The following is a 20,418-nucleotide window of genomic DNA, read 5'->3' on the forward strand; positions in this document are numbered from 1 at the left end:
CTATGGGCAGCTATTTTTTTTGGGAATGAACATTTCTGTTACAGCTGTTTCAATTGGCATAGGCCACATCTTTCACTGCAACTATCATTTTCGGAAGGTTCCCTTGTTAGTACACAATAGATATGGAGGTATCGGAATTTGTATATGTATGTATTACTAACGTTAAGAATTAACAAAGGTAGACATTCAAAAAAATAAAAAAAAATCAGTATGCAAAAGTCTCATGAGTCAGCAGGAATTGATTGTATGCTAAAATTCAATTAGGACCTTCGTTCTTCAGCTAATAATATCATATATATTTTTCTAACACTATTGATCATTTAAGTATCAGGTTATGTTTTCACATGTCTGTGATAATTTATTCCTTTATTTCTCTGTATTTATTCTTTTAATTCTTCAAAACATACCTTGAAATGTTGTTGGTGTTTACATCCCTGTAGGTGGTATAGTCGGCCTAAAATCAGTGTTCGAAGCATACCTTGAATTGCAGTATATACTAATTGCGTTTCTAAACTACAACTATATATACTTTCTATTTTCAGGTTATTCTCGAACGATGATAGTTGTCTGCTTTCATATATCAAAGATAATGATGATAACAAATATATTTTATAATTTGATTAGGTATAGTATATTAAATATGGCTGTAAAAGCGCAATTATGTAAGCAAATAAAATTTTTAAGCAATTTTCATTTTTAGTGTATTTTTAAATAATTTTAAATTTTCAGTAAGTTTATATTTCAGCTATATGATATTACAGCTATTAAATTTATATCTAAAAGTGTAATAATACCAAATTCGTAAAGTACCTATTGCAAATTACCCTTTAAAAAGATTAAACATCTAATAGCCAGAATTTTTACAGAGGCACATAAATGTTTGTACTATATTCTTTGTTAAAAAAATCATAAATTTAAGGCTCTAATTGCATTGTTTAGTAAATATTACTCTTAAATATTTAACATTAATGACAAACACACACACACACACACACACACACACACACATATATATATATATATATATATATATATATATATATATATATATAAGGCTTTTATGGTTTCAAGTACATCAGGCGTACACTTATACTTACTTTGAAATATCTTTCAACCATATAAAGAAAACCTAACATACGGTGTATATTATAAGGATCTCACATCACAGCACAAGAACATGTCTAACTACATGTGCCATTATTTACAAAAGCAGACAATACACTAAAGAAGAAACGGAAGGACACGAAGGAAACTGGAAGGAGACGGGCCACACGAAAGGATCTTAAGGAGGTCGAGCCACTCGAACAAGAGAAATAAAAGAGGGACCACGGAAGGACCTGGTATCAATCTGAAGACTGAACGACTAATCATTACCTTCTCTGAGATCGCACTGGACGAGGGATATATCTTTCCCAACCTCTATGTCCCACTTGACTAGGGATCCTAACTACAACTAAAACTTTGGGATGCTGCTGTGAACTGAAAGGGTTATCCACAAATCTCAACTATAACATTGAAAGTGTTCTCCTTGCTGCAAGGAGTAGAAGGAGTACCCTGCAAAACACATATCTCATTCATCTGGTCACTTTAGAGAAAAATATAGTATTAATTGTTCTTTATAAATTAAAGATAATGCATTTAGAAATGTTATACTAAAATTGAAGAAGGGGAAACGACACACGCGCAGCGTTATTTGGCTTTACCTATAAAAGATTTAAGGTGATAGGCTGGGGACTTTTGTGTTAGGCGCTCGTTTTCTTAACTTTTTATCTGACCCAAAACTAATGAGGTCAGTATCAAATATCATGTAAGTTTAATTATTCTTCATTCCTTTTTTTTTCCTTACGTTTCTTGAGTGCGATTTTGTGCTGGAAACAAAGTCTTGTAAGCAGACATATAAGTCACGAGGAAATAACAATACCTACTTTAATATGACAGACGGTGCATCTAATGTGTTCTCATCTTACGAAATATTCAGCACACGTGCATACGGACCCATACGGACTTCTCATATTGTTAGATAACATGACGACCATGTAACCATGTTCACAAGCAAAAAAAGAAGAAAAACTTACCTATATACATACAGCATTCGGCGTTAGACTTTGTATTGCAACTTAAGAAAAAAACAATTAAGAACATTATTATATGAAAATTTAAAATCTACATTACTTGCATTCAGTATGGCGAAGATTCCATCATACAAGGCGTAACAGGAACTATTCAAAATGCAGCAAGGAATAGATGAACCCATAGATTATTATAATTAGTATTCTTTTTTGCGTAAACTCGGTTCGATTAGTCTTTTAATAACAGACGCGTTTGAAAAGCAAAAGATTCACCACATATCTTTAGGATTAAAGCACGATTTCCCAAAAAATCCATTACAAAGTTTTGAAACACTAGACGCTTTACAAACAAAACGGAACACCTTCGAAGGCGCCAATGACCTTTTACGAAAAAAGATATCATGGCAACAATTAAGATATGCAACATGGCACCTTCATATGTTATACGACCAAAACCCTGGCCTAACCAACAGAATCCATCATGTGTATTAGCAAATGAAGCAAAAATGAAGTATCCCTATGGTACAATCATACCATCATACAGATCCTACATAGATTCAACCTGCAATGCATCCAACGCACAGTTATATACCTGCATCTCAGCAACAATTTGAAACCTATCAGTCTAACCCATCTTTAAAATCCTCTCAACAATCTGCACATAATCCATAAGAATATCATAATATGTACTAAGAACCGAAGACGGTTCTCCACCACGAACAAAATCCTATTATACAGATCTATTTACCTTGGCCGAAACAATAGCAGAATTATCATTACTGATAGACCAGTCAAGCTATAGAAATCAACCAAAGAATGGAAATCAATAATATAGGAAGAGGAATAATCAATATCCTAGTAAAGGAAAGAAAAACAAGGACCATCAGAGAATAGTCAACGGGCTACACCTGCGGAGGACCAAATATTAGTGTGTTCTATACGTACGAAACGAGTACATGGACCTTCCACTTATCTTAAACGTCAAGAAAGCATGTAAGGCCACCCCTTGACAAGGAGGCCGATAGCCAAAATAGCAAATTATCAGGAAGGAAAGGTAGATATCAGCAATCATAATGAAATAAATTAGTAAATTCCTGCAACAGAAAACCAGTCAGAAAATTTGGGAGATCGGCGTGAAAACATCAATTTAGGAGATGAAACTCATAGATCAAAATTAACAATACATACTCAATTAGGACTACAAATTGCAAGAATTGATACAATGAGTATATTTTCAATTGGGCCGTTAGAATCCATACCACCGGGAACGGATTTAATTTCATTCCGAACAGTTGTTAAGGGGATGTCAGAAAGAAACATTTATTTAAAGCAAATAGCATTAATAGCATTTAAAATAGGATAAATCCGTTACTTTCGGATTGCAGGTAGGTCAATGTCAATTATTTTGGAATTGACTTCCCAATGCACGTATTCCACCATAGACTTCAATAAAACATTTTTTCTTTAAATATCCGCGGAAGACTCAACTACCAGCTGAGAATAAGGAAGACACACTGTCAGCTCTTACAATTCGAATCGTAATGCAACCTCGGCAAGGCTCTTTATACCTAACTAAATGCATAACCCTTCCTTTCTGCTCACATACGTTTGTTCGAGTAGCAGCGAAAAAGAAATAATGCTGACACCGAATTCTCGTAAGTATCATTGCTTCCTGGTATACTTGAAAGCTATAATACATGCTCTCGACTAAAAGATGGACGTAAAAAAAATAACAATTCTAATATTAATCTTAATATTAACAGCGTGATTATAAAGAAGAATACAGCAGTGGCACTTCTTGAGGGAGGTCAAGCTATTTCTTTTAACGCTTTAGAAGCACCAATTTCTCTTTAAAAAATTAGACACTGAAGAACGACCAAAATACACGGGAAAACGTTTTAAATAAGGAGCTCTTTGATGTCAACTCCAACTTAATCAAACTCAAAAACAGGTAGTTTATGAATTATTGTTCAAGTATAGGGACGGTTTTACATATACCCACGACGATATTGGGTAGTTTAGGGGATATGGTTACTAGATTAGAATTTCTAAATTGACTGTATGTCATGAGCGTTCCGCATAGAATCAACTTGATATCGGAGACCAGGTAGACAAACAAATTCAAGAACTCCTTAACGCAATCATAATTAGACCCACAGACCACAGAGAATTTAGTTCTTCACTTTAGGTTCTGCATAAATGAAACACACGGGAATTTCGATTGGCCTTAACCTGCAGAAATGTAATAGATATACTATATATCTTTCAATACCTCTCCAATGTACGGAAGACGTTTAAAGCTCTAAAAAACTTATATAAACAGCTTGGACCTCTGGACAAGTTATCATGAAATTTTGCTTCATCCCCATCATCGAAAATAAATCACTATCGAATTAATTTTCTCCAGAAAGTCGTACGAATGTATGAGTACGTAGCGGAACATCTGACCGCAAGTCAAGGGCTTACTCTCGCCACGAGGATGATTTTGGATGACCTACCGAATGGAATTACTTGTTTCCCTGATGATATCATTTACGGGGATTACAACTTCCAGCAGCAGCTACACAACTTTGAATTACTATTAAAGAAGTTTACAAAAAACGATTTTCGTGCATCTGCCAAGAAACCGCAGTTATGTTACCACGATCTTAACGTACTAAAATTCCTCGTCAGTGGAAAATCCAATTAAAATATCATTAAATAGCTAGGTAAATAGGAATATCTAAAAATTGAACTATCAAAGGATTTTTAAAATTTTGGTAGGGTTATGTTCATGTTTTAGAGCACATATGGACTTCACGACCAAAACTGAGCCATTTCAAAAATTAGTAACTCCTAAATCTAAATTTAAAAAGACAAAGAAGCATGGTATATTGTTTAAACTATTGAAGGATTGAAGCAAAAACAGATTAAGTCCAAAAACTGAAAATGTAAAGGAGGTAGCTTCAGAACGGTTTCCACACATTCCGATTTTCTTCAAACTTTGCACATATATAGTAAACCGAAAATAAATCGACATGTATTTTTCGGTTTCTTTCGGAAAATAGGTTCAGGGGGCAAAGGCAACCTTTTCAAGAATGGGCCCTCTTGATTAAAATGGCCACATTCTAGAAACGAAACTCTGCCGATGGAAAGATGACTTCAAAGTAGGAAATACGGGTTTAGTCGTTTTTGCGAGAAAAGAGTTTAACGGGGCAATGGTTTCCTTCGAAATGACAAAGGACCAGCACAATCTTTACGGAAATTAGATTTCTGCGGAAAGCCTTAAAATCGTGATATGTTTTTTTTTATATTGTGTACGTGAGAAAAAGTCGCAATGGGCACAACCAAAACTCACTGACCATTTGGCCACTACAGTGCCACTATTTTCAAAACAGCTAAGGATAACGATATTCCGGGTTTCAGAAAAAATGACTGAGTCCGTGATATGTTGTAGATATTTTGATCTTGAAAAAATTCTTAACGGACATAACCACCAATCACTGACCGTTTGACCACTACAGCGCCACATTTTTTTAAAGCAGCCGAAGATAGTGATATTCAGCATTTTTTGAAAATGAGTGAAACTGTGATATTTTGTAGATATGTTCATCCTGGAAAAATTCTTAACGGATATTACTAGCAATCACTAACCGTTTGGACACTACAGGGACACTTTTTTGAAAGCCGCTGAAGATTGAGATATTCATGATTACGATGAAAATGACTGAAACTGTGATAAGTTGTAGATATTATGATTCTGAGAAAACGTCTTAAAGGACATAACCACCAATCACTGACCGTTTGGTCACTACAAGGCCACTTTTTTGAAAGTAGTCGAAGATAGTGATATTCTGGATTTCGATGCAAATGACTAAAACTGTGATATGTTGTAGATATTATGATCCTTAGAAAACGTCTTAATCAAGAAAACCACCAATTACTGACCGTTTGGCCAGTATGAAGCCACTTTGAAAGCAAACGAGCCAAAAATAGTGATATGCTGGATTTCGATGAAAATTACACAAACAGTAATATGTTGCAGTAATGTGTTGACATCCTGAAAAAAAGTCTTATGGACAAAACCACAAATCACTAATCGTTTCGTCACCACAAGGTTACTTTCTTGAAAACAGCCAAGTATAAGGATGTTCTGTATTTCTGTACGAATGCGAAAATTTGTGATATGTTGTAAATCTTCTCTTCGTGAGAGAAATTCGTATTAGACACAACCATCAGTTGTTGACCGTATGGCCACTACAGGTCCAGATTATTGAAAACAGCCGGGTATAACGATAGTTTTGATTACGGAGAAAATGAACGAAACTCTGATGCGTTGTAGATGTCATGATCCTAAGAAAAATTGTCTAGTGCTTTCCAAGGTTTTCCTTTGTTCCTCAAGATAAACATCGGAATGTTGTCTATGCATAAATGTTGTTACACGCTACTCTTCCCATCCCTTTTCCAGGTTGTTGGATAGGACGTTTCGAGGCTTCATACAATTGCCCCAAATTTACAGAATATCGTTACCTTCTGCTGTTGTAATAAATGTGGTACTGTAGTTGCTAAATGTCCAGTGATTTGTGGCTGTGTCCATTGAGACGCTTTCCCAGGATCAGAATATCTACTATATATCATAGTTTCAACAATTCCACCGAAATTCAGACCTATCTTCGCCTGTTGTCAAAAAACGTGGTTCTTAATTCTCCGAACCATCAGTGGTGGGTGCTTGTGTACATTCAAACTTTTCTCAGGATCCAATATTAGCAACATATTATGGCTTGAAGCAATTCCATCCAAATTCAGAATACAGTTACCTTCTACTGATTCCAAGAAAAGTTGCCTCGTAGTGACCAAACGGTCAGCAACATATAACATTTTCAAGCAGTTACACCGAAATTCACAATACCGTTATCTTCTGCTCATTTAACCTTTACAGGACGAGCGATTCAAGAGTTGAGCTAGCAGTTTACACCTCCATCACTTCGCTCGTAATTAAAATAAAAAAGATGATTTAGATTTCTATCTCTTTAGGAAGGATTCAACGGTGTGCATTTCGTCTACATTGGGAGTCCAGCAGCGGAAGAGTAGAGGTAGAAGTTGGATGTACAAGTTTCCTCCCTCCAAAAGAGCTACAAGCATAAAGGTGTTTTCAATAGAGATAAATAAAAATCCTAACTAATGATACACTGTGTATGGCCATTTTTGCGAACGACAAAACAGTGTTGCCGACTTCGAGAAAAGGTATTCTTTATTTCATTTTTTTAAATTTCTTTTTCAGCTTCTTCTATGGGTTGGGCACAAGGGGCACAGTTCTTACATTATAGAAATCTGTGTCTCACAAGGTTTTAAATGTGGTATGACTTATATCTCTGTGTCATTTAGGGACGCCAGGGTAGACGAAAATATTTCGAAAAATATGTACAGGGAGATTCTCGTAGAAAACATATTCGGAATTGTTCTTAGTTGGTATAGAACTTTCACCTTTCACTTTTTGCATGATTGTATCCAATGCCTGGAGTACACGTGAAAATATTTTTCCTGCGTACGACATGTAAGAGTGTTGTCAACTTTTGACAAATTTCCTTTAAAAATCTCATTTTCTTCTAAATTTTCCTCTTGTTCTTGTTCTATATGTTTCTCATGACGGACAACAAAGTTAGCGCATTTGAATTTATGTTCCATATCCTTTAAAACGAGGTATAGTTCATGGCTCTGTAAAGAAAAGAACGGGTACTAGGGCCGTCAAAGTAAAGGTCTACGATTTTCTTGAAATTCCTATCTGCCTGTAAAAACGTGGACCAATAGTGGTCAAACGGTCAGTGATGGATGTTGTACAAATTGAGACGTTTTCTCAGGATTACAATATCTACAACAAATCACGGTTTCATTCATTCTTACCGAAATCGAGAATACCGTTACCTTCCGCTGTTCACAAAAATGTGACCCTGTAGTGGCCAAATAGTCAGTGATTGGTGGCTGTGCCTATTGAAACTGTTTTTCACAATCACAATTTGTACAACATATCACAGTTTCAGTCATTTTCATCGAAATCAAGAATATCACTATCTTCGGTTGCTTTCAGAAAAATGGCCCTGTAGTGGGCAAATTGTCACTGATTGGTGGTTATTTCCGTTAAGAAGTTTTCTCAAGATCAATATATCTACAACATATCTCGGTTTCGGTCATTTTCGCGGAGATCTAGAATATCATAATCTTCGGCTGTTTTGAAAAAAGTAGCACTGTAGTGGCCAAAGGGTCGATTTATTTTCGGTTTACTATATATATGCCAAGTTTCAAGGAAATCGTACGAGTAGAAACCGTTGTGAATCTACCTGCTTTACATTTTCATTTTGTGGACTTAAGCTGTTTTGGCCCCAAAATCTTGAATTGAGGAACTTGATGTAACAAGGACGAAAGTGAGTTTTCGCCGTTTTTGTATCTAACGCATTTGTGGCTTTTGCCATGCTTGTTTAGCCTTCTGGTAACATTTCAATTCAATATCGGTATAAAATGCTGCATATTACATTGTTTTTTTCTGAGAAAAAAGCTACTTATATTTTCAACATCGTTTTTCTCTATCTGCATGTTTCAGACTTACGCCCTTATTGCGTCAAACTCCTCAAGTCAAAAAAGACATACTTCAAGCTCCTTTCCTCTCTCATTTTGACAATTCACTAAAAATGCGCCTGTACTGCGAATCAAGCCAGATACGAACAGGAGGAATACTCACTTGTCATAAACCCAAAAAACTGATAGAGAAAACGTAGTCGCTTACTGTTTTAGGAGATTGACGAAAAGTGAGCGGAAGACTAGTATTTGACACAAAGAAATATACGTTCTTATAAATATATACCTTACGAAAAATTCGTTACTTTGACTAAATAGAAAATTCAATCTCTACGGGGACACCAAATGCTTAGGTACATTAGATACACAACCCGATCTGATACAAATTATTCCTAGCCGCTTATGACTTCAATATACAGTATTTACATGTTCCGAACACCCCGCCGACATAATTAGTAGACTTCAACAAACAAAAGACATCATAAAGGAAGGAGAGAATAAAGACAACCGTCAAGAAAGAAAGGTAAAGTTTATTATGTCTTTATATTCAACAGACTTTAGAAGTAGAAAATAAAAATCTTTGACGAAACATAGCGGAAGAAGAGCGTAAAGACGACAATTGCAAAGATATCGTCTCGGTCGTAGAGGGAAAACAACCATATATACTATAATCTCCACAGTTAGATCGGCAACATTTGTTTGTCTTAAAGACAACATATTAACCACAAAACAAAATCATCCCGGTTATGGTCTGTTACCTTTTAAGTATACACAAGTCATTATCTAATTTGTGGTTTACACCCTTCGACAAGTAGGCTGAAAAGGCCCATTTAGGTTTAACAAAAGCATATAAACCGCTATGAAGAAATTCTATAAACCATACCTTAACTATGTTGCTCATGTAATACCCACGTGCCTAAATTGTCAGAGATTAAAAAAGCTACCAGAAAAGAAACAGGCTGAGCTACTGCATTACCCTGTGGAAGATATACGAACAATGTGAATATATGACGAACTTGCGTCATTTGAAAGCAAACAAAGACGAACTAAATATATAGTAGTAGCCACAGAATTAGCTACGCGTTATGTTGTAAAAACACTAGACGCAATAAATACCGAAAACATAGAGAAATCTTTATAATATGACATCATGGTAAAATTCGGAGAATTTACGACATTGTGTTTGGACTAACATCCAGTACAGTGAGCCGCTCGTCTACAATATTTTAGGCAGAAGTACGATTTCAACTATATATGATTGCCAGCATATAAGCACGATTCGATTAGATTAGTAGAGCAAACCAACAAAATTATATATATATATATATATATATATATATATATATATATATATATATATATATATATATACTTGGGGCGTTCAGAAATGATTGGCATTACAATTAATTTATTTTCACAGAAACCATTTATTGAACAAACTATTAAATGTTTATTTTAGAGGTATTCCCCGGCAATGTCTATGCAGATTTGCCACCGTTCTGGAAGCTTACTTATTTGTGTAGCAAACCATTTTTGGGGGTATTTCTCTGCCACTGGCGGACAAACGTGGAGTTCATTTGTGTTGAACTTTTTATCTCCCATGCTCTCTTTCATTGTGTCCAATAAAGCATAGACGCTGGGAGCCAGATCCGACAAATATGCAGGATGCGGAGGTATACTAAACCCTAGTTCATGCACTGTGGAAATTGTCTGGCGACTGACATGCGGCCGTGCATTGTCGTGTTGGAGAAGAACGCCACCGCCCCATTTTCCTTGTCGGAGTTGTTGGATGTGTCGGTGCAGTCTATGCAGTGAACGGCAGTAGCTCTCACGATCGATGGATGTATTGGAACGGAGCCATTCCACCAGCAGTATGCCTTCCTGATCCCAGAAAACGGTAGTCATTTGTTTCCTCACCAATAGTCCAATCAGTGCCTTCATGGGAGGAGGGCTTCCAGTATGTCTCCATTCCATGGACTATCGTTTCTTCCCTGGAATCTAGAGGAACCAAGTTTCGTCGACAGTGACCAGACGCTCAAAGAACTCGGTCGGACTTTCACTGTACTGTTGCATCAATTGCTGGCAAATCTCCACACGCTTTTGTTTCTGTGCAACGCGCAAGGTCAGGAGGAACCCATTGTGCACACACCTTGTGCAGCTTCAAATCCTCATGGATGATAGTGTAGAGGGAATCCCGTGATAGACCTGTTTCTTTCTCTAGTTCATCACACGTGATTCTCCTTTGTTCCATTATCAAATCATTCACTCGCGCGGCATTTCATGGTCTGCGTGCAGTTGCAGTGCGCCCAGTGTTATTGTTTTTTGCAGCACTGTCTTTGCTTTCTTTGAATTTGGATACCCAACGAAACACGGATATGCGACTTGGTGTTGTGTCCCCACACACGGCTAATAATCTGTTGTAAATGTCTGAAGTATTCATTCCTTTCCTCCAGAGAAACCATACTGTCCACCGTCGCCCATGTTTGTCTGCTTCCATGCTGTCTTTTCGCTGTCCACCAGCGCCCTGGAAAGTTGGAACAACTGCTGCTACCTTGTGCTACCTACGGAAAGAAACAAAATCATTGAATGGGGTTTGATAGTACTATAGTCTATCTTAATGCATACATCAACGAACATTTCAAACTTCTACTTGGCACCAGTTATAGGGGGGAGTGCCAATCATTATTGAACGAACTAATATATATATACTTGTCTCGATTGGAAAAAATGGCAACCATACGTTATTTTCGGCACTAACCTTTATATACAATGTGTGACCAAATATTCATCGAGTGTTTTGTTATTTGGATATGAACCTAGAATCCTGATAGAATGCACGTTCGAGTGTAAACAAAAGATACAAGTTACCAGGTATAAATTAACAGCAATCAGGAAGAAAGTACAAACCAATCTGGAACAGGCATACATCAAACAAAAGAAGTTTTACGGAAAAACGCCATAAACAAGCATATTACAAACCAGGAGATCTTGTCTATCCGCACACTTTACCAATCACTACGAAGAACCGGCAGTGAAAAAAAGAAAATTAATCGAAATTTGTAGCGACTAGAACTACCTATTAAATTCACGAACAGGGCACAGCATATCTCAGTGGACCGTTTGGAGCCATTTTACAAGGACCCATCTGAGAGAATATCTATTTAAGAAGACATAGGTATAATAGAAGAACAATACCACAAAATTACAAAAACTTACTAGCAGCAGACAATGGACCAGGATGAGAAAGGGAGAAAGATACCAATAGAAGAGCTGCACTAACAACTATAAAATCGCATATATTTACTTTACATATACAATTTATCTCACTCTGTTTTTCACTTCTGTATATCAGTATTTTCGTTGAGCTAGCAATCTATGAACACAACACTTTTTCTCCTCTCCTTTTTACCTCCAAAATCATTAAAACAGGCAAGGACGAAACTCGATACTCTTTTGTTTCCAACAAACCTTCTTCAATACAAATTATATAATTGCTTATTACGTCAGTTTTCTTTTCTTACACAGGATATTTATAAATCAGTCTTCTGACATTCTTATACAGAGTGACCATAATTTACGTTCTCTGTTTCTTTCTTTAAAAAAAGAAAAATCTAGATTCTAATACCATAATTCTCATTTTCTAGGTTCTAGTAATAATAATATATTCCTGCCTCATCTTTTATAAGTCCTGTTATGAAAATTAAAGCTTAACTAATCGTCTAGACATGTTGTTACCATTAGAACGACATAACTCACCAGCGGCTACTAGTGAGGTCAAAATTCAAATGGTCATTCTGCAGATACCGCGTATGACGTCAACAATAAACAACATCCTCGAAGAATAACAACCATTAGTGAACTGTTATATATTTATTAACTAGACTTAGAGCACAAATTCGTTTGAGCAAAGATGTTGGGAAACGAAAGTGTATATACTGATATGTATGCCTTTTATGCTCCCAATCAAGCTGTGAAATCAGAATTGGCAGATCTCAATATGTGCCATGTGTATAGAATACTGAATCATAAGCGTTTTGTCAGAACTCGATGGAGCGCGTGCACAGCGATTTCTCAAAACTCGATACAGCACATAGCCGAAACACAGACCCGACAACAAGGTCTCGCTTCACGTCTATGTCTCTCATTAGTGTTATATACACTACAATGAACCACTCCCACGTAAGCACACGCAAGTCGTGAATGAAGGTACAGGGTTGTATCTGCTTTGTTGCGTTTTCTCTTAGACCTTGCCAGAAAAATGGAAAGAGTTCATCCACTACACATTTTTTTCTCAGGTTCATGTCCAGCTGAAAATAAGAACAGCGTAATAATGACCATGCTTATTGCATTTTAGGAAAGAAGTATAAAATTTAAGACTTTATACAATTTCTTTCCCATCAGAGGACCCAGCTACGGCTTATGATAGTGTGTTTGGTAGTATTGAGAAACAGTACAGAAGAAAGGATGTTATTTTGTCACTCAATGAATACTACTAAATCCTGCAATTCCATAGACTTGTCAAAGTTCTCAACAGGGACTGACATATCAAACCACTAAAGGAAACTTCTTAGAAGATTTTGAAAGCAAAGTTCGCATTTCACATAATAATGTGTCATATCGTACAGAAAGTCTTCTTATGTACTTTTTCTATAAGTGTACCCAACAGAAATTTACCTGTGGAGGTTTCTATTTTCAAATCTGGAATTAAAATATGCCACGAAGAAATGCTGAGGGCCTCATGCCAATAGAAGGTGAGCATGGTGTAAGGTGAGAAGATTGACGTGAAGAAACTCATGATTTTTTTCAAATGCCAGAAGAAGCAAAAAGATTTTATGAAGATGTTCTGAGAGACTACCAACTTCAACACAAATGTACTTCATTGCTTACTACGTAATCACTTTGTATTCTTACACTTTGGTGTTAGTTTTTGAAATATACATAATGTTTGTATTTTTTTTCAATCATGTAACAATGAAGATGTAACCCATTATACTATACACAAAACCAACTCAATAAAACAATATACTAATAAAAACTAGAGAGTACATCATGACGAAATAAAAATAACATCAACAGTAATAAAAACAATAATACTAGCAGCAAAATCTTATTCAGTAACATTACCGTGTTTCTCGTCCATGTTCTCTATCAAGTTTTGAATAAACCTTCAGTATTTTAGTGACCAATTCCGTGACAAAATTCCTCTAGGGGATTCGCGCTGTTTGAACTTGTCCCAATGAAAGGTCATGTAGAATAAAATAAATATTCAATTCCCGTAAAAATGAAGTTTTGAGCTCTATCGAGTATAGAGAAAACGTTTCTTATACACACACGCACGCACACGCACACGCACACACACACACACACACACACACACATATATATATATATGTCACAACAAGTTTTCGTTTTGTGAATTTACAGTGTTTAAAAGTGTATCAGTGTTATAGTGGAACTAACTTCCATCCATGACAAATGTATTTCTTGAATGTTTTCATCGGTGGAGGTGTAAGGATCCAAACATCAGAACACAAAAAGCACATGTATAAGGACACGTGCCATTATTTACAGTGGCAGACGATACAGTAAAGCGGAAGAGAGGAAGGAAACCGAAAAGAGACGGACCACACGAAAGGATCCTAAGGACAACAAGCCACCCGAAGAGGACAAATAAAAGCGGGACCACTGTAACGAATTTTCGTTAATCGAGTATATGGTAATTTAATTAAAAAATACAATTCGTGGAGTGGGATCTATCTGACCTCGTTCATATAAATGTATTATTTACTTATTTCGAGAAAACCGGAAGGCCAGCGCATTAGACATGACAATATTACTGAGAGCGCCACTTGGTTTAGGTGGTAGAATGCCGAAGTATGGCTAGAAAAAAAGAGCGCACTGGAGTAGGCACTAGCATAATAAGTGTGAAATTGGTAAAGGGCAACACCTTTCAGAAGAGGTCTCTTGCTATTCATATACATATATTAGCATACCAAAAAGTTTTGTTAGATCTGAAAGGAGTACAGTTTGTGGTAGGTGATTCGCGGCTTAATAGTGCAACACATTATATTAGACATTCTGTGAAAACTATTTCTTTAGCGGAGTGACCATACATTTTACCATTTTGACGATCTGTTGGTAGTATGGAATTTTCCACGAGTGGACTATTCGTGTGGGTGATCGAGTGGAAATTTATAAATTAAGTAATTTATTCGAAATTGTTTCTTCAACAGTATTATATTCAACAATCTACAAGCTAAGTAGAGATAGTTATCTCCCACTTCGTATACCTGCTGTACTATTTTAATAAGCACCTAGGCTTAATTGTGGAGTCATATATATCGAGGAGTTGCTGTTCATAAATTTGTAAATATCCTATATTAGGTTAGTTCTTGATTTACTTTGTAATTTTGTATATCATTTTCCCAATAAGAGAAATTGTAAATTATTATTGTGTCAAAAGATTGAGCATATGCTTCATGGGAAGCAAATCTTTGTATGTTGTGAGTTCACTTTAAAATCAAAAGACCTAACGTAAGAAGAATAGATGAAATACAGTTTAGTTTCCATAATATTCCCTAGTTATGTAATTTTTTGATATTATTATTGAGAATGATTGTATATTGTATGTAAGCATTTGAGAAGATTCTTCATTATAAAGAGAATTCCTTTTAAATTCATAAATTTTCATTTATGCCTGCCATATTAAACCCCGGGTTACTTATAGAGTTTGGGAAATGCTAGCTATAGGAAATAATTCGCATTCAATACTTATATGAAAGTTTTTGATTTAACAAAAAAATTGAATGGCGCATATAAATAAAATATTGTACTAGGATTCCTCCCACCTTCTCATTTCACTTTTGTTGGAACTAGTTAAACCGCACTTGAGATTATTAGTTAAGAATTGTGTAAAGCGCATTTGGGTGTTTGTTATCTTTTCTCATTTGGACTGGATGAGAATACATCTCGTGATGAATTTTGTTTCACAGAATTTCACACTTATTATGAAAGACTGCTAAATCTCAGCCTTTGTTCACTAATTATATTGTTTATGGTAAAAGGAATAGACTTTCAGTATATGAACGTGTTCGTTGCGTTTGCAAAGCTAAAATACTCTCTGAACATATTATGTATATAAAACGGTAGATTCTACTTATACACTTTATTAAAAAGTTTTCTTTCCGATATGAGAGTAGTTTCGCCTGCAGTTACGTCATACGTATAAACAGAAGGCAGACAGGAATTAGAGTTGTTGTCTTCGTGAAATGTTGAAGGCCTGCTTATTAGCTACAATTGTTTTAAGATATTTGGAATATAAGTGTTGGCCTTTTCGATAGATAAGTTACGTCAATTGTCTCTAACGCTTGTGGGATATCGAAGTAACCAGTCTAGATACGTCATAGCTAGACTGCTTGTGTTAAAAGGTAAGATTGTTGTCGTTTATATCACTTTCTGTGAAAGATAACACTGTTTTACAAGGGTTGTATTTCTGAAATGAAACTTTGTACTATGAAAGGAATGTGACATGGAAGTTCAAATGAGACATCCGATTTGATCCGTCAAGGATAGTTTACGAGTAATTGAAGCATTCATGTACTACATATATTCATATACATGCCAAACACAGTATATGGTGACAAACATACCCATCTGCGCCTAGGTCTTCCTAATGGTCATTTTCCGATAGGTCTTCCAGTTAGGACTTTGAAAGCGTTTCTACTTTCTTCCGTTCTAGCTATATGCCCGGCCTCCTAAGCCTCGTAGACTTGACGACCCTAACAATGTTGGGTAAACCGTATAAATTATGTAGTTCCTCGTTACGAAGTTTCCACCATTCCCCATTCCCGTTCCTCTTGGGTCCGAATTTTCTTCTCAGGATCTTGTTCTCAAATACTTTCAATCTATGTTCTTCCCTCAGAGTAAGCGACCATGTTTCGCAACCATACAGAACAACAGGCATGATTAACTTTTTATATATTTTAAGCTTCAAGTTCCTCGACAGCATTCGCAACGACAAGAGATTTTGAACCGAATAGTAACACGAATTCCCTGCTTTTAGTCAACATTTAATTTCTTCGTGAATATGATTTTCATCTGTTAATATCGATTCTAAATGTTTGAAAGTATACACTTTATCAAAAGTATTATTTAATATTTTAACGCATCCACAATTTGCCGTATTACGGTCCCGACGCACTTCCATGTATTTAGTTTTCTCTGCATTTACTTCTAAACCCATGTCCCTGCAAGCGTTTAATAAGATCTCTGCATTTCTTTCTATTGTTCTCCTATCATTCCCTATTAAATTTTCATCATCATCATATGCCATGACCTAGTGAATATCGTTCATGTCTAGGTCGTGGTTGCTATCTTTGATTTTCCTTATGGCGTATTTCAGCACAAAGTTAAATAATAATGGCCACAACGCAAGTCCTTGTTTCAGGCCATTTTTGACGTGAACGCTTGTGGACAAAAAGTTTCATACCCGGACTTTACTTCGGGATTCATTTAAATATATCTTAATTAATCTAATTAGCTTTCTCGGTATTCCCAATTCTGTAAGAACGTTGTATAATGTTTCTCTCCTAACTGGGTAGTACGCCTTTCTAAAATGAATAAATAATTTATGTACCGGAGTATTGTAATACCACTTTGTTTCAAGTATTTGGAAAATCGTAAATATTTGGTCGATAGGTGATCGATTTCGTCAAAATCCCCATTGATAATCACCAATAATTTCATCTGCGTAAGGGGTCAATCTTGCTAATAGAATATTTGAAAGGATTTTAACCCGTGTAACGTGGGTTCCTGTCACCACGGCACGACGAGTCCTCAGGTTGTGGATCGAGGAAAAGGTCTCTAGATATAGAGGTTAGCTGCAAATATACTGAATAAGCAGTCGTGGACAGACGACTAGAAGTGGTCCTCCAGCTTGGGGGTTTGGGTAAGGCTAACAACTTCATCCTGTAAAAAAGAAAGCACTTGTTTAGAAACATTTACAAAAGCCGATTACAAATACTAAGATTATAAGAAAAACCGGGCGAATTCATTATCAAGTTGTATTCTTACAACAAGATATTTACAGACATTTAACAAGAATTTTAGACATGAGTGTACATCATGGTTTTCAATTCTTTCCGTATCTCTAAACATTTAAAAAAACGTTCTTCATGAAGCAGATGGATGTTTCCAATGATTATCCTGATGCAAGATGTAACTTTTGCCAAGTGGAGAAATTTATAATGCCGTTTCTTCCTTAGATTCTCCGCTATTCTTGAAATCTCACCTATGGGATTGCCAATAAAGCTAACCTACGTGATCACTGAAACTCCTCCGTGTTAACAGTGGCGGTAGCGCTCTGAACTGTGGATGCGTTCATATCTTAAACAGCATAAAAACATGCAACGATTTGTCCTAAATACATCCAAATTCGACTCATCAGTAAATAAGACACTTTTTCGCTTACCAACACTCAAATTTGCTTGACATTTAGCTAACCGTAGCCCTGGGTGATAAATATGAAAAAAATAATAAAAAATACATTTGTGACTTCATCACTCTTGAACTATCCAAGCGATTTCTATCAAATTTTCTACATACATGATCCTTGGTGCAGGAATTACTTCAGGGTATTTACTTTGAAGATGCAACGTAAGGGAAGGGAATGGGAAGAGAAACTTAAAATTATCAAAAGTTGCCGATATTAGTGTTGAATCAATAGTTTTCGGAATCGATGAGAGAAACGGTGACACTTCTTATGTTGTTTCAATCCAAGTTCAGCCCTGATAGTTTGGAAGGGTTAGAGTTCAACGTAGAGGAGGGGGATAAACATTTCAAAATGATTGAAAATTACTAATAGTATTGTCGAATCCAAAGTTTTAGGAATATCTCAGAATAACAATAACAATTCTTATGCCGTGTGACGCAGCACGGAGGAGGGGATTTGAACGAATATAATAATAATAATAATAATAATAATAATAATAATAATAATAATAATAATAATAATAATAATAATAATAATAATAATCGAAATTGACCAATGTTAGTGTCTAATCCATAGCTTCCGGGATCATTCAGATGTAGAGTGACTTTCCAATCCAGTTTAAATCCAAAATCAACCGCGGCACTGGGGGAAAGGGGAGAAAGAGATATATAAAAATGATCAAAAATGGCCACTATAAGTGCGAATTTATAATTTTCTAGGTAGTTTAGGTGAGCAGTGATACTTTCGATCCACTTTGAATTCAAATTTAATCCCGGAACTCGGATGACAGGCAGGAAAAGATATTTAAAAATGGTCGAAAATGCCCATTTTTGTGCTGAAACCTCATCTTTTAAGGTCACTGGTAAGTTATCACTAATCGGATTTTGAATTTCTACGGTCAATCTCTCAAATACAGCTGTTACAATACTTGGCGTATCTGACGTTTGCATATAAAAAGTAAAGATTTTATCATGGGCAACTTACCATAAATTTAAATTTAATTCCCAAATATATTTTTTTCCTTGTTGAATTACACATCATTTCAGTAATTTTCAATTATTTTTACATATCAGTACTTCACACACCATTTGAGGCTGCTAATAGGACTGAACTTGTAGGGTATGTGGAGTGCCCCTCCTTATTTAAGCAACTCCAAAGGCTATGTATTCTTCACTAGTATCGTTCATTTTACTGTATATATACAGAGTGTATCACACCACCCGTTCTAGGAACTTTTCTCGTCTCGTATTACACGTAGCCACATCAAACACAAATATAAATGACCAAATTGAATGTTAAGAATTAAGCGGTGATATTTTCATATTAAGTGGCGCAGCGGGAATACATCCATGAGGTGTTACTCCGAAATTTCTAAGAGACAATTGTATCCATTTCGATTTTTTGTAAGTATTATTGAAAAAGAAACAGCTTTTATAGGAAACACTTTTGGTTAAATTCTACGGTTTGGCATCTGTGTATATTGTTTGCTGTTGAATTGCTAGTACTAGACCGTCCGTCCAAGGCATTTTTCTCGTGTCGTAGTCGACTTAGATACTTCCAACGAAAAAGTGAGTGACCAAATCGTATGTGGAGTATTAAATGGCGATGTTTTAAGACCAGTAGCGTGGGGAGAATACCCCTACGTAGGGTTACTCCAAAATTGGTAATGGAAAGTGCTATCAATTTCGATTTTTTTGTAAGAATTATTGAAAAAATAAAAACTTTTATAGGAAACATACTTCGTTCAATTCCGTAGTTTGGCATCAACGTCTGTTATTTGAAGTTGAATGGCGGTAAGAGGACAACAGTTTTAGCTGGCAATCACTGCAGAAGAATACCATATAATATATATTCTATCAAATAATACTGTTGAAAATTCTTAACAGCATTCAGTATCAAACGTTACGATGTATCTTCTGTACGCATCAATAAACTGAAACAATATTACGTTGTTACAATATTACAGGTCAGTACGTAGTCTAAATTTGGTGGTCGGAATGAATTTTAAAGGGAAATGCATTCTTGGGTTTAAGTAAAATTACACTTGAAACAATTTTGATGTAAATTCACATGAGTGAAACTTTGAGAAAAGCTAACATTGGAAACTTATGAAACTAACGCCACATTCTCTGCTTAACGGACATTTTAACTCACGTAAACATTTTAGTAGAAATTGCTTTTTCGGAGATCACTATACAAAAAAGTTTTCAATAATAATAAAAAATAAACAAACTGAAGAAAGTAAGTAAAGTTAATAGCGTTAAATGTAAGTTCTGAACATTCTTACCAACATGTTGTATTTAGACCAGA

General features: G+C 35.7%; 1 protein-coding gene across 1 annotated transcript in view; it reads left to right on the forward strand.

The window, feature by feature from the left end:
• LOC145693916 (SCO-spondin-like) overlaps positions 1–657 on the forward strand; it is a 131,963-nt gene extending 131,306 nt beyond the window's left edge. Inside the window, exon 7 of the mRNA XM_081770077.1 lies at positions 543–657. The gene's annotated coding sequence lies outside the window, so the exon portion shown is untranslated. The remainder of the gene's footprint in view (positions 1–542) is intronic.
• The last annotated feature ends 19,761 nt before the right edge of the window (positions 658–20,418 follow it).

This window comes from Thermobia domestica, chromosome 9 (genome assembly GCF_964235325.1).
Source record: "Thermobia domestica chromosome 9, izTheDome1.hap1.1, whole genome shotgun sequence".
Lineage (NCBI taxonomy): Eukaryota > Metazoa > Arthropoda > Insecta > Zygentoma > Lepismatidae > Thermobia > Thermobia domestica.